Here is a 14,267-nt window from a genome sequence, read left to right as displayed (position 1 = left end):
TCCGGGAAGAGAGTGAAGGATTGTCTAAGCAGCTGCCGGAGCCCCATTTAACTCTGGGGGACTCCGGTCTCTCTCCCCAGATAGGACGTGGTCTCCTGCAACCTGAACCTACTTGGAGGAAAAGGAAACAGATTTTGGAAGAGTCGAGACACCTGGGCCATTTGGGTAAGTCCCCTGGTGTGCACACCGAGATCCTTGATTCCGTACTTTTAAGGAAGGTTGTGAAACTTCCAGGCCTTTGTGGGGTGTTTGTGGCACCGTTGGTATGGAGGTCACGGTTGAGTGGGACCAGAGAACCCGGGGAAGTTGTTCCCTTTTGTTCTCTTTTGAGTTTTGAAAGGTTCCTGTTTGTTTAGCTGGCCTTGTTGGGTTTGGTTCCTTTGTTGTTCCTTTGTCGTTTGTCTGCTTTTAAACATGGGAGGTGCCGTTTCAATTCCGTCCGAAAGTCCCTTGGGAAGGTTTATGGCCGAATGACCAGCTTACAGCTATAAGCCTATGTCTAAAAGGAAAATGGGTAATGAGAGCGCTATTCCATCTTGTAGTTGTTCCCTAGGGTGTATTTTACAAAACTGGGTGATTTTTAGTATGCTCCTAGAAAGAGAAGTTTGTTTTTTTTTTAACACTGCATGACCACAATGTTCTTTAGACTGGAGAAAAATTGCCAAGATGAAGTTTTTTTATGCCAAAACTTTCTTTTTGCATATGCAGTTAGAGAAAGCTGGTTTGATACAATACTTTTTTCCAGAATTCTGACCCTGTGGGAACAAAAATATGCCTAGCAGAAAGCTCGAGGTGAACTCTTACATGTCCTTGAAATATAAACGCAGCCCACTTTGCCTGAGACTTCAGCCTTGGGTTAATAAGCAGAACTGTTGCCGAAATCTCGGCTCCTCTGTGCACCGATGCCGAACAGAAAGTCGGAGCCAGAGATTTTGGAGGAAGATAGAGATGGCTTGATTTTTCTGCCAGGCACAAGGGAAGACACAGCAGGCTAGGGCCTCAAGGACTGTGCCCCCCACCTCCTTCGGGAATCGGAGAAGATTTTTTTATGTGGGGCTGCAGTCCGGGGTAGATGATAAGGATCAAAGTAGTGAAGGTCTTGCATTCTTCTTCTTCCCGAATTATTTCAAAACAGTCACAGCTGGCGTCAGGCAGTCGGGTAATTGGGTCCGTTTGTCTCTGGGTTATCCGCCTGCGACCTTTTTTCTGAAATGCAAATGCTACAAGGGGTGATTTACTACAAGGGAGTGCAGGATGTAATTCACATAGTGTTAAAGAGTGATAGGTTAGCTTTGTGAAGTACAAATCTAGTTACAGAAACTACAGATTAGTAACAGTTAAAAAAAACAAAAAACTAGGAGTGATTAACTCTTTCAGGCCAGATTATGTTTCTTCTCTAGCCTGTTCAGTGTTCCCTTGTTCTCAGGAGAGGGAAAACTTCTTCTATTTTTGCTGCAACAATTTCCCCACTGCTAGTTCATTCCCTCCATATCAATGGAGGGAGGGAAACAGGCGACAGGCGTCATTCTTGTCTGGCTGAGGACAAAACTTCAGTTTTGCTCCACTTGAGAAACACCAGCTATCCAGCCCAGGGGCCCATCTATCTCCTATTTTATATCCCCACTGAGAGGTGTGAACCCCAAGAAATCTTCATTGGGAGGATAAGGGACGACGGGGACGATGGTATGTCTTCTGTAGCTTCTTTAGGCTGGCAAGGGGCTCGTAGACCCTACCTAGTTGGGGTCACGGAGCTCTCACCCTGTCTTATTAAGGGCCCCGGGGTGACTTCTGTTGTTGTTTTGGCAGGATCTGTTCTGAGAAATGGCTGGAATCTTTGCATCATCATTATCTTGATGTGAACCTATTGTAATCTGGAAGAGACAGAACTTAACAAGTAGTTAAAAAAAAACAGAGGCCAAAGATTAGTAAAAGAATTATTGTAGCCGGGCGCCCAAGCAGGACTAAGAGGCATGTTACATTTGGTAGTAATTTTGATCCTGGTCTAGATAGAGTCAGCATTTGGGTTACCCTGTCTAAAGGAATGGAGCCATTTGGTGTAGTCATATATATAATTTTATGTCCTCTTCTATTAGCCCAGTGTGATTGATGTAGGTGTAACAGACCCTGTTAGAAGTATTTGGAGGAGTGACAACCTAAACGTTAATAGACAAAATAGATCTCATTTTTTTTAGGAGACTAAGCCTGAAACCCAATCTAGGCCTGGCGCTTTGGGGAGACTTGTAGCTAGGTAGCCGGTTATCTAGTTTCATCAAAGTAGGTTTTAACCTTTGATGTGGTATTAACATATAAATAACAGGAGCTACTGGTCACTACATATGTGTTTTCTCTTTTTGTTAACATATGATCTAAAGCAAGTTTTTCATCTAAAAGTGTAATAGTTACCAGAGGAGACGTTTAAGAAGTCAGGTTGCAGTTACCAGCTGCCAGCAGATGTTCTTTTGAGAATGGCTGGTAACATCCCAAATCTAACACAGCTCAGAAAACTCAAGTTCTTAGCAATTAAAGGACTTGCCTAAAATAACACCTTAGTGTCACTGTTAATCATGTCAGTGTTTCTCTAGGTATGAGAAGATGCAAGAATTTGGGCTCATAAAATCTTCTCCTGAAAGTATTTAACTATCTGAAGGCCTTTCCTGTCTGTTTTTCCCAGAGCAGAGTGTCTCATTTAAGATCTCCACCCTGAACTCCTTGTAGAGGGTGTTGAAGGTCACCAGCTACAGAAGCTCATGATTTAATCCTTGTAGAAGTAGATGGCAAGTGTCAGTTTTCAGTCGGCAGGGCCCCTTTATGGTCATAATTTCAACCATGGTTTGGGGCATTTCATGACCATTTTGTCCCACAGTACTAGGAATGCTCTTTCCCAGGTCTGGCGAAGATTTTGCTGATAGGCCACTCCATGTGCTATTACTGGACTAGGCCTTTACTCGTATCCAGAAGTCTCTGGACCACCTGTCTTCCTAGTCTCTTATGGCCCAGGATATTCCCTCTTGTTGCTTCTTCTCATATCTAGAGTTAGGTTATGGTAATCATTTGATCTCCTATAGAACTATATATCCTCATTTTATCAGAGGCTCAGTCACACATTTGGTAACGTAAGAAACAATAATTTTTTTGAAGTAGGCAAAATACAAATAGCATAGCTGGTAGTAATGAAGTCATAAGTAAGAATTAAGCCAAGAACTTCCATTAGGTGCAGCCCAGTATATCCCAGGTTGTCTTGACTTAGTCTGTTCTATACCAATCCCTATTCTTCAGGGAAATATATTGGCATTGTCCATAAGGTACTCAGCCCAGTTTCCTAGTGTTACTAGAATGATTATCCTTAGTATGATTTAATTGTTCCCAACATAGAGAAGCCTTTAACCTTAAATTACCATAGCCTGGTGTTAATTACATAAATCCATCCCGTAATTGTGGGAGGTTTTATTCCTTGGCTGAAATTTTGCTTGTTGCTCTGATTGAACTTTGAGTAATAGAGGAAAATTCATATTTATGGTCAGGGTCAGAGCAGGTATTATTAATTGGTCAGGTGAGGGGATCTTATCTAGTAATATCAGTAGTGGCCTGAACATGATTATAATTTTCCTTTTAAGATTAATTTCTTAAGAGTCAACCAATTAGAGCCTTGGAGTGGAGAAATCCACTCAGTTGATCCAGAAGTACTAGACATAGGTAATTGGCCACAAACCCAACAACTGGATTGATTTTTAAAGCTAGCATAGGATCGTGCCTGTGATGGAAAAACATTTGATTCATATGCGAAGGTCCAAGAAGTCAAGAGAACATTATAAATGGGCATATGAGTCAGGTCCAGGATCTTGGGTAAGCTGTCTACTTCTGATGTTGTCTTTTTCTCATCCTGGTGTGAGTGTAGTTTCTCCTCTGTTTGAGCATTGTTTTAAGGTGATTTTGAGGTCAGCTGCCCTCTCTATAGGCCAGTCCAGTGCAGGGGCCCTTTGTGAGTGGAAATTAATCCAAGAATTAATTCCCTTTAGTTTTACTGTGTATGAGCTAGTTAAGAGTACCTGATAAGGGTCCTTCCATCCAGTTTGGAGATAGCCTTTTAAATTATGTCTTTTCCAGTATGTATAATCCTCTGGTTGTAGGGAGTGGGGCATCTGATCTTCATCCAAAGATAGATTACTGAGATAAGCTTTAGAAACAAACTTAGAGTGGCCTTTAATAATTCAATTAAACTTTTTAGCAATATAAAATAACAGCAAGGAACTATCTGGGAAGTGAGTCTTGGTAAACACAGACCTCAATTAACAAAACTAGAATTTAATATTCAGTAAAACATAATTTTTTTCCTTCACTGTGAGGGCATTAACCTTGCAGCCAGGGAAGGCTTTATCCCGTCAAATAAAAAATGAGGTTTGTTAGGGAGCCGGAAAAAGCCAATCAGCCGTCTTGGATTTTCCATAGCCCTGACTGTTTGATTGACAGCTATTGTTTACCCATTTTTAATTTCCTGATTTAGGAGTAGACATGTTGTCATGTTTTCAGGACATCAGGATGGCAAAAGTCTGACAATGAGGGGTTAATTTTTGTAGAAGCAGAGTGAGCTTTATCTACGTGTACCATCATAATCTTTACAGATCATTGTGAAATAATACTTATTTACTTTACCAAAGTAACAAAAGATTTTAAAAGCAAATGTAAATCACTTAAAGGCAAAGAAATTTACATAGTCTGTTATTAAAGCAGCATTCCAAGAAAACTTTGTTCTCTTAACAGAGAGAGAGAACCAAATTTTAGTCTGGTATCAATAAACTTGGCCTGATGATTTATATAACTGTAATTGATCATATAGGCTTTTTGCTTGCTGAAACTTTTATAGGAGTCTCAGACTGAACTTTTAAAAGACCTCTCAGGGAAGTCACACCAAGGGCTTGTCACAGATTTCGCTTACCAGATGTAGGTGAATTCCTCCCTTTTCAAGGTCCCGAAAGTACCATGAGATTTCTATACCTGTTAGTGAGGTAGCCTTCCTAATTTATCTTATAAAGCTGCTGGGGACCTAAGAGTTTCCAGTTTCTGGAGGGAGCAGATAGAGAAGATAAATGTTTTAATTTTACCCATAAGTGTAAATCACCAAATTGTTGTAAACCATAAGTAGCTTGAGGAGAAGAGCTTCTTTATATCCAATGTAGCATTATGGTCTGAAAGTCAGAAACTTGTATTTATCCAAAAGTCCTTTTTATAAATCTTCTTGAAGAGGAAGCATTTTTGCAAAGGCATTGGAGTGAAACTGTGTCTGGAGTGAAACTGTGTCTATAAAGACAAAAGACTTAAGGCAAATTTAAAATCTGATTACAATGTAATTAACAAGGTAACTTGGTTACTGTTGTGACATATGACACTTAAGATAATAACTAGAATTATGACTGATAACATTTTACCAGGACGTATCAGAATTTTTTTGAAACTCCATATAATTTCTAGAATATCTATATTAGTAACAATTACCATACAATATAACCTAAGGAGATATATTACACATTTGACAATACTTCCCACATACTTTTAACATACCAAATGAACCTAATTAGTGTAATCTCTCTCTTTGGGATGTTTCAGGAGCCATTTGAAGCACCCCAAAGTTACCTAGAGGTCAAAGAAACTTCATTACATTTGATTTGGGAAGTTTTATCAAAAAAATCAGAAGTGTTTAGAACACTCAGTCAGATAAGATCATATGTCACTGGGAAACAGTAGTTATTCACTTAGCCAAAGTAACGATAAAAGATTTTAAAGGCAAATATCAAACGGATCACTTAAAAGGTAAAGAAGCATGGGACTTACCCGTTGGCACAGTGGTTGGGAGTCCGCCTGCCAATGCAGGGGACACGGGTTCGAGCCCTGGTCCGGGAAGATCCCACATGCCGCGGAGCAGCTAAGCTCGTGCGCCACAACTACTGAAGCCTGCATGCCTGGAGCCCGCGAGCCACAACTACTGAAGCCTGCACGCCTGGAGCCCGTGCTCCGCAACAGGAGAGGTCACTGCAACGAGAAGCCCACGTACTGCAACAAAAAGTGGCCCCCGCTGGCCCCAACTAGAGAGGGCCCGCGCGCAGCAACGGAGACCCAATGCAGCCAAAAATGAATGAATGAATAAATAAATAAGCAAGCAAGCAAGCTTTAAATCTGTCATCCAAGGCAGTTCAACATCTTAAGAAAACTTGTACCATGTATAAAACTCTTTCCTAAGGGTCCGCATTCTGCAAACAATTTTTATCACTTTCTGTATCCATCACTTTATTTTCCCATTCAGAAACAGCCACCTGTAAGTCAGACCTACTTCCTTTTCCCTTAATAAAAAATGCAATTCCATTCCTCATACCTTCCTTACTAAAAACACACATTCTACTTTCCTTAAGCAACCATGAACTGTCCTTTATATTCAGCACTCTGTAGATTGGTAAACATACATCCAAATAATAATTTTTGAAGAATGTGCTTTCTTATAGAAAATATCTCAGTGTGGCACCAAACACATTTTTTAATAGTTCTAAACCTTTTGTTTCTCTGTAAAAGGAAGCCAATGTTCAGTAATTACTGTTCCAGTATCTTATTTGGAAATGGCCTAGTTATTTAATAAACTTCCATCCTTTAACTTAATTTAGCACAACTCTAAATTTTCAAGTTGTCCAATATCTGGAGAGATCATGCTTAAGTAAATATTCCTAAAACATAATTATTCCTAAAACTTCACCCAAAGTTCTTATCTCATTTGCAATTTTTCTCCTTAAAAGTTTCTTCACATCGAGTTATTTTCATTGCTGACAAATTTGTGGCAGATATAATAAGATCTTATTTAGTTTATATTAAACCTAGGCACAATAAAAGTATTATACTTAATGTTGATGGCTCTAAAGACATGTCTAGATTAATTAGATCAACAAACTTAAACATTAATACCAGGTATTAATTTAATATTGAATATTTCCCAGTTCACATGAACCTGAAATTTATTTAACTTTTCTTGTATTTAGAATTGTTTGATTTGTAAGCGCTTACTTTTCTTTAAAGCCAATTAAATAGAGCTCCTTTACAAATTAACCTCAGCAATATTATCCAAAGACAAAAACACATACTGAGACATACACATATATCCAGACAGACAGCGATCTCATAGTTTCCACTTGAGATTTAAAATGTCTCTTTGCCTCCTTTTTTTTTTTTTTTTTTGGCTTGAAGTTCTACTAATTAACCCAAGGCTGAACTCTCAAGCAAAGTGGGCTGTGTTTGTAACTCAAGGACAGGATAAGAGTTAACTTCAAGCTTCCTCCTAGGCATATTTTTGTTCTCTCAGGGTCAGAATTTTGAAGAAAAGTATTTTAACAAGCTAGCCTTTTCTAATTGCACATGCAAAAAGAAATGGCTTTGCAATTTTAAGAAAAGTTTTATTTTAACCAGTTTTCTCCAGAGTCTAAAGAATACTGTGGCCATACTGTCAAAAATGATCTTTCTCTTTTTGTGGTCATGCTTTCACAGCTAAAATTTAAACCAGATAGTGCTCAGATTGGCTCTGATAACCGGGGCAGACTGGCTGATAAAATGTCCCAGCAGGGACTGTCCCTCTGGGGAGGTGGGGTTAGTTTGATCAAAAGAATCTGAGGAAGTAAGGGAACTTGCAGGACTGGGAAGCTTGGTTCCCCACCGGCCCTGAGAGTTGGGAGAAGTTAGAAGAGGATCATTTAGAATGTCAGGGGAGTTTTTTGGGGTTTGTTTTTTTATTGATTCCTCCGGCTTTTGATTATGGAGCCACCTAGAGCAGGATTATAATAAAAGGGGCACAAAGTCCTGAACATAAGGGAACCTCAGTCCATTTTCCCCATCCTGTGGCAAAAAAGATCTAATTGTAGGAGACCCATTTTCAGGCCATTTTTCTTTGTCATTGGATCATAGCTACAGGTCGACCAGTCATTTAAGATTTTCCCTAAAAGTTCCCAGATGCGGGTGGAACCTTAGAGGAAGCGCTTCCCATTTTGGCTAGAGCAGTTGGTAACAGACAGTTAGATGTTAGCGCGCTCAAATCAAAACATAAACCTTCACCTCGTCAGCTGGAAGTCACACATAAACATAAACCATAGAAGGAAACAGCAAAGGGATGCTCAGAAAGAAAAAAGAGAAACATATGGCAGAGACCTGCCCAAACGTGACTTCCGAGTCCCACTCAACCTGGACGGTTGCCCCAAAGCGGCGCCTTACATCAGAATCTCCCTTTGCAGGGAGAATTCCACATCAGGATTTCCCTTTGCAGGAAAATCCCCCAAATTGGAACCGAAGTTCCCCTACGGGGACGGTCAAAGGTCACGGAGTGCACTCCCGAAGACTCACCGTAGGCGCTGACGGGGTGTGTCGCGACCTCCGTATGCCCTCTTTCTGATCCTCCAATATTTAGTGTTTTCTCAGAGTGGAAGTCCAGGCCGGCACGGGCAAGAGAAGAGAAGGTATCCTTGAGGCAAAAGAAGCCTGGCAGCTGCTGGGTCAGCCTCTCCCGCGTTCTCTGCCGCAGCCTCGGAGTTCCGCAGCCGAGTCGGTGGGCCGGGTGTGACGGGGCACAGCCCTGGGGCAGGGAGTCCCTGGCGATCTGGACTCAGGGATATCCTCGAACCCTCCGCTCTCCTGAAGGGCGTGGAGAGAGATCCGCAAGCTTCCGATCAAGCCGAGGGGCACGGCGGAGCCGCCTGCCTGCGAGCAGATCCCGGAGGAGCTCCATTTTGTGGACGAAATCTCGGCTTCTCTGTGCACCGATGCCGAACAGAAATTCGGACACAGATTTTGGAGGAAGAGAGAGATGGCTTGATTTTTCTGCCAGGCACAAGGGAAGACACAGCAGGCTAGCGCCTCAAGGACTGTGCCCCCCACCTCCTTCGGGAATCGGAGAAGATTTTATATGTAGGGCTGCGGTCCGGGGTAGATGATAAGGATCAAAGTAGTGAAGGTCTTGCATTCTTCTTCTTCCCGCATTATTTCAAAACAGTCACAGCTGGCGTCAGGCAGTCGGGTAATTGGGTCCGTTTGTCTCTGGGTTATCCGCCTGCGACCTTTTTTCTGAAATGCAAATGCTACAGGGGTGATTTACTACAAGGGAGTGTAGAATGTAATTCACATAGTGTTAAAGAGTGATAGGTTAGCTTTGTGAAGTACAAATCTAGTTACAGAAACTACAGATGCTAGTAACAGTTGGAACAAAAAACAAAAAACTAGGAGTGACTAACTCTTTCAGGCCAGGTTAGGTTTCTTCTCTAGCCTGTTCACTGTTCCCTTTATTTTCCTTGTTCTTAGGAGAAGGGAAACTTCATTTCTATTTTTGCTGCAACAGAACCTCAAGCCAAGGGGGAAAAAAAGGCAAAGAGGCATTTTTAACCTCAAGCAGAAACTATGAGATCTCTGTGGTCTGTCTGGATATATGTATGTCTCATTATGTGTCTTTGTCTTTGGATAATATTGCTGAGGTTAATTTGTAAATGAGCTCTATTTAATTGGTTTAAAGTAAGCGCTTACAAATCAAACATTTCTAAATACAAGAGAAATTAAGCTAAATAAATTTCAAGTTCATGTGATCTGAGGAATATTCAGTATTAAATTAATATCTAGTATTAAAGTCAGTTTAAGTTCATTGTTTAAGTATGTTAATTAGCAAGGCACATCTTTAGAATCATCAACATTAAGTATAGTACTTTTATTGTACTTGGGCTTACTGAGAGTCAAAAAGTTCATACTATTGGGATGGCCAAAAAGTGCCTTCGGTTTTTAAGTGAAAATAAGACACATTTTTCATTTTCATCAAGAACTTTATTGAACAACGTATTCACCCTTTTGTTCCACTACCTTCTGCCATTTTTCAGGCAACTTCATAATTCCATCTTCCCAAAACTTATTTTTTTGAGCAAAGAACCGTTCCAGGTGCCTTTTACAGTCTTCCAGGGAACTGAAATTTTTTCCGTTAAGAGAATTTTGTAAAGACCGAAATAAATGGAAATCCGATGGTGCAATGTCTGGTGAATACGGCGGATGAATCAGAACTTCCCAGCCAAGCTGTAACAGTTTTTGCCTGGTCATCAAAAAAACATGCAGTCTTGCACTATCCTGATGGAAGATTTTGCGTTTTCTATTGACTAATTCCGGACGCTTTTCGTCGAGTGCTGCTTTCAGTGGGTCTAAATGGGAGCAGTACTTGTTGGAATTAATCGTTTGGTTTTCTGGAAGGAGCTCATAATAGAGGACTTCCCTTCCAGTCCCACCATATATACATCACCTTGTTTGGATGAAGACCGGCCTTTGGTGTGGTTGGTGGTGGTTCATTTCGCTTGCCCCACAGTCTCTTCCGTTCCACATTATTGTACAGTATCTACTTTTTATCACCCGTCACAATTTGTTTTAAAAACGGAACGTTTTCCTTACGTTTAAGTAGAGAATCACGTGCAGAAATACGGTCAAGAAGGTTTTTTTCGCTTAGCTTACGTGGAACCCAAACATCAAAGCAATGAACGCAACCAAGAGGGTGCAAATGATTTCCAAGGCTTGATTTGGATATTTTGAATATGTTGGCTATCTCCCACATGGTATGTTGACTGTTCTCAATTAATGTCTCGATTTGATCGCTGTCAAGTTCAACTGGTCTACCCGACCGTGGCGCATCGTCCAGCGAGAAATCTCCAGCACAAAACTTTGCAAACCACTTCTGACCCGTTCGATCAGTCACAGCACCTTCTCCTTACACTGCACAAATCTGTTTTGCATTTCAGTTGCGTTTTGACCTTTCTTGAAATGATAAACCATAATATGCCAAAAATGTTGCTTTTCTTCTTCCATCTTCAATATTAAAATGGCTACACAAAAATTCACCAATTTTGATGTCTTTTTTTAAATGCACGCTGATATGACAGCTGTCACATACAGTCTAACAAAATTGTTTCCAATGAAGTTAGAGAAAACTAAGTGCTACTAGAGACATCTTATGAAAAAAACTGAACGAACCTTTTGGCCAGCCCAGTATATCTACTGCAAAATCTGTCAGCAAGAAAATTAACTTGGTATGGGATAAAAGCTTTTGAGTGAACACTTTGGGAATAATTATGTTCTAGAAATGTCTACTTAAAAATAGTTTTTCCAGATTCCTGGTAACTTGAAATTTTAGAGTTTTGCTAAATTAAATTAAATGATAACATTAAATGTCGAAATCATTTTTAAGGTAAAATACTGGAACATTGATTGCTGAACAAATCTAAGTTTACCTACTTTTGTCTTCTTACGAGAGGGAAACTAAAGACGTTTGGGTTTATTAGACATGCATCTTGCACCACATGCCAGAGAAATCATACTATGAGGAAACTATGTTTTTGGAGGTTATGAAATAAATTCTTAAGTTTGCTAATCAAGGAATGCTGATATCACAACCAGTTAAATTACTTGTTTCTTGGTTTTGTTAAGGTTTCTAAGAGTTAAAAAATTATTATATATAACTAAAGCTACTAAAATAATAAGGGAAACATTTCAATATGTAAAGATAGTAGGATATATGTTGTCAGTGACAGAAGACATGAAGACTGGAAATATATTCATGGGGAAAAAAAAGGAGAATAATTTTGTCCTAGAGCTGGTTGTTTATAGTTTTAAAAAAGGGGACAAATTAATATGGACACATAAAGTTATGGAAGGTTTACAGAAAAAGAACCTTGAAAAAAGGAGGGTTTTTTAATGATCAGGATTGATTAAGATTAGATTGAATTTAATTAAATAAATGGATTTTGTTATTAACAGTAAGGTGGTACCAAAAAAAAAAAAAAAAGAATTTGTTTTTCTCTCTCTGTTAAAAGAACAAAGGTTTCTTGAAATGCTGCTTTTGAGAACAGATTGTGTGAATCTCTTTGCCTTTAAGTGACTTGTATTTGCTTTTGAAATCTTTTATTACTTTGGTTGAGTGAATAAGTATTGTTTCAAAATGATATGTAATTCTGTTCACCAAGTGTTTTGAAACTTTTTGATATTTTTGACAAACTTCCCAAATGTCAAATTCTAGTTAAGGTTCTTCTGACCTCCAGCTAACTTTGAGGTGCTTCAGAGGGCCCCTGAGGCATCTCAGAAAAAATATTAAACTAACTAGGATTATTTGGTAGATTAAATTAGAGGGGAAGCATTGTCAAATAAAAGGTAACATTAAGCCTTCTTTTTGTTATGTCTATATAAATATATTGTGGGTGTTACAGAAATTATATGAAATTCCTTAAAATCTTATATGACCTGACATAAAATGTTATCCATCATCAAAACTGAGGCTCACACCAAAGGGACTGAACCTGAGTATTAGGGAAATGCCCTAACTGACTTTCATGCAAAGGCAACGACAGAATCTATAAAGATTATAGCACATGTAGATAAAGTCCATTCTGCTTCTACAAAGAAAATTAACTCCTCATTGCCATCCTGATGTCTTTATAACATGGCAACAGTCTGCTCCTAAATCAGAGAAATTAAGATAGGTAAACAATAGCTGTGAGTTAAACAGTCAGGGCTATGGGAAACCCAAGACAGCCACTTGGATCCTCCCAGCTCCCTGGCAAACCCCATTTTTTATTTGATGGGTTAAAGCCTTCCCTGACTGCAAGACTGATGCCCTCACAATGAAAAAAGAAATGGTTAGAAAATGTGTTTTCCACTTGGGATATTCTTTCTACAATCATAATTTGGCTATATTTGGTAAAAATGAGGGTACTTTTAGAGAGAAAAGATTACATTTCAATAGGTGTTAAATTCTAGTTTTGTTAATTGAGGTCAGTATTTACCATCTAAAACTCTCTTCCCAAATAGCTCTTTGTTACTATGTTATGTTATTGTTAAGTTTAACTGAGTTATTAAGAAGATATTGTAAGCTTGTTTCTGAAGCTCATCACTGTAATCTGTCTTTGGATGAAGATCAGGTGCCCCATGATCTATAACCAAGGGGTTATGCATACTGGAAAAAGCATCATTTAAAGGACTGTCTCCAACCTAGATGAAAGGCTTCTTATCAGGTATTCTCAAGTACCTCATGCACAAGGAAACTGAAGGGAATCAACTCTTAAATTCATATTTCCCAATTAAGAAGGGCCTCTGCGTTGAACTGTCTATAGAAAAGACTGCTGACCCCAAATGACAACCACACCAGGTTAAGAAGACAACAGCAGTGGTAGGCAGCTGACCCAAGAATCTGTATCAGCCCTGAAGAACCATCCAACTAATTTAATTGAACTGTTTACCAAATGTTTGTCTTCCTATCAAAATGGAAAGTTATTGTTTTACTTCTGACCATACTTTTAACCCCGATGTTCAGGATGGAAAGAAAATTCTCTAGTGAAGTTGTCTAACTATTCATGACGTGTATCACTGCTTGCTTTGAGTGTACTGCTAAAAGCACATATACAATGTTTGAATGACAATTTGGTATAATTGATTAAATGCATAGCCTATAAAGTGTTTCCCTGTCAGCATACCTCACTGTATTTGTTTGTCCTATCTGATTAGTTTTCCCCCAACGTGGAGAAGTAGGCAAAGGTATAAACGATGAGTAAGCCTAGCACTGAGAGACATGAACGGACCTGGAGCAGGCAACTAAACCACTCCAGCAACAATGGAAAAATGTATTGATTATCAATGCTTTCTATGGAGAGATTTGAAACTAAAAGGGGAAAATTATGGAGGAAATTTTCACATATTGAGGTATGGGAAAGTCATTCTGGCTTATACATTATTTTGAACTTTAGGCTAACCAGAACAGCCTGTTTGTGGCCTATTACATATACTTGTACATCTGCTTTAACCATTAAGAAAAAGTATACATTTAAAAATCAAAGTAGAGTAACTGTGGTTCAGGCATTGAATACAGAGCTGGATGGCTGTTATGGATGTGGTTTCAGACACGTTTCTGTACTACTGAGAACCTGGCGGCCGACTGCAACCTTATGCCCTCCAAGGTGTTAATATAACAAAAGGTGACTTCAGGCCAGAAAGAAAGAAAAAGCCTCTCTGCTTATCTTGCAGGATTTTAGAGCACCTTTTGGGACAAGCGAATCCTTTAAAATGAAAGTCCAGAACTTTCTCTCTTCTAATCCTCCCCAATTTTAACATTGCCCCCTTCAGCAGGAAGTAGCCAGATGACTTTTTAGTCCTCACTCCCATAGATATGGAAGGTTATAACTGACAGTGGGGAATATGTAGCTGAATATAGAGTTAAAAATTTAACAACTGACCTTCTCTTT

At 39.4% G+C, this 14,267-nt stretch overlaps 1 protein-coding gene and 1 long non-coding RNA gene across 3 annotated transcripts in view; one reads left to right on the top strand and one right to left on the bottom strand.

Moving 5' to 3' along the window:
* CES1 (carboxylesterase 1) overlaps nucleotides 1-14,267 on the top strand; it is a 65,104-nt gene continuing 50,837 nt past the window's right edge. The window contains exon 1 of one of the 2 annotated variants that reach the window (XM_068529040.1): nucleotides 1-165. The gene's annotated coding sequence lies outside the window, so the exon portion shown is untranslated. The remainder of the gene's footprint in view (nucleotides 166-14,267) is intronic. The other variant, XM_068529039.1, reaches the window with a different exon arrangement.
* LOC137753735 (uncharacterized) lies at nucleotides 159-8,923 on the bottom strand. Its single transcript, XR_011071562.1, has 3 exons — nucleotides 8,365-8,923; nucleotides 5,827-6,024; nucleotides 159-5,295 (listed from the first exon to the last, which is right to left on the bottom strand). It is a non-coding gene; the product is annotated as an uncharacterized lncRNA (long non-coding RNA).

This window comes from Eschrichtius robustus, chromosome 19 (assembly GCF_028021215.1).
Source record: "Eschrichtius robustus isolate mEscRob2 chromosome 19, mEscRob2.pri, whole genome shotgun sequence".
Classification (NCBI taxonomy): domain Eukaryota; kingdom Metazoa; phylum Chordata; class Mammalia; order Artiodactyla; family Eschrichtiidae; genus Eschrichtius; species Eschrichtius robustus.
This window is presented reverse-complemented; position numbering and strand designations above follow the sequence as displayed.